Source organism: Triticum dicoccoides, chromosome 5B, assembly GCF_002162155.2.
Source record: "Triticum dicoccoides isolate Atlit2015 ecotype Zavitan chromosome 5B, WEW_v2.0, whole genome shotgun sequence".
In the NCBI taxonomy this organism is placed as follows: domain Eukaryota; kingdom Viridiplantae; phylum Streptophyta; class Magnoliopsida; order Poales; family Poaceae; genus Triticum; species Triticum dicoccoides.
In genome coordinates this window covers 705,627,449-705,628,834 of record NC_041389.1, presented here as the reverse complement: position 1 = coordinate 705,628,834, position 1,386 = coordinate 705,627,449, and the positions used below count along the sequence as shown (strand labels likewise).

Genomic DNA, 1,386 nt, shown 5'->3' with positions numbered 1-1,386 from the left:
AGCATCTCCAGCCGCGCCCTCAACAAGCCCCCCAGGCGATTTTTCAGCGCCGGCGTAAAATAATCGTCCTAGTCGCGCCCCCAGGAGCTAGTTTTTCGCCAGTTTGGACCGAAATTGACGTCGGCGGACCCAGGCCGAACCCGGCGCGCTGGGGGCGCCCGGGGACGCCGGGGCAAGTGTTTTTGGCGAGAAAGAACGGCGGGCCCGCCGAGTCAGCGACACACGAGCCTCGTCGTCCTCATCGCCTCGGTTTCCCGCGGGGAATCAATGTGAAGACTGCCGCCGGTCAGCCTTCCATTGATTCCTCACGGGCGGCGCGGTGACGCCCCCTCTCCCACCACGCGTCCACACGGCGCCGACCCCCCGGCCGCTATAAAGCAATGCCTCCCCTCGCCTGTGAACACACACCCACCCACAACCGCCGAGCTCTGCCTCTCTCTCCCGCGCAGCCGCCGCCAACTCTCTCCCCGTGCCCAGCCGCGACGATGGGCGAGCATTTCCCCGGCGATGGCGCGGCTGCCAATGGCTTTGGCCGCTGCTCGTTGCACGAGTGAAAAGCCCACTTGTTGTTCGAGGAGAACATCCCGGCGCCTCCCGACATGCGCGCGCCGGGGCGGTGGAGGCTCAGCGCCGGCGACGTCCCATCCCCCCGCTACCTAACGTCGACGTGCGCCCCGACTACTTCGCCAACGAGGTCGACCGCATGCGGGCGTCACTGACGGAAGAGCAGCTGGCCCTCCCACAGTACGCCGCCGGCAACCACGAGGCGTGGGCGGCGTACTTCTAGCGTCGACAGGCACATCGGCTCGCCTCCACCAACGGGGCGCCGGTGGTGCGGGGCACCAAGAACAGCGACGGGCGCCGCCTGTGGTGGGGCGCCCCCGGCCGCACGCTCCACGCTGTTCTTCGGCACCTCGAGGGTGGCAACGACCCGCCGTTGACGTACCCTGCCGCCCCGGTCCGGAGCGGCGGCCAATGGATGCCGAGGAGGACGGCGTCCTCTTCTTCCTCCTCCTCCCGCTCCTCCTCACACTCCTCCGGGTCACCGACGCTGTTCAGCGTCAAGGCCGAGCCCATAGAGACGCCGCTCAGCCGGCGCACCCGCAGCACCGGCATCGTCATCAACGAGGGCGGGCGTGCCTCCTCCTCGGCTCCTCCCCGCTTCGTCAAGCCGAAGACGAAGCCGGCTGCCGTGATGACGGAGCCCGGGCTCGCCTCCATGAAGACAGAGCCAGGGCTCGCCCTCGTGAAGAAGGAGCCGGGGCCCTCCAACGCGGCGGCATTGAAGTGGGCTCGCGAAGACCGGGCGCAAACGGAGCTGGAGCGCCAGTGCCGCGCCTATGAGGAGTTCGCCGCTCGGCGCCGTGGTCGCGACGAGGGAGGCGT

General features: G+C 68.9%; 1 pseudogene; it reads right to left on the bottom strand.

The window, feature by feature from the left end:
• LOC119310634 overlaps positions 1 to 1,116 on the bottom strand; it is a 53,634-nt pseudogene extending 52,518 nt beyond the window's left edge.
• Between the last annotated feature and the right edge of the window lie 270 nt (positions 1,117 to 1,386).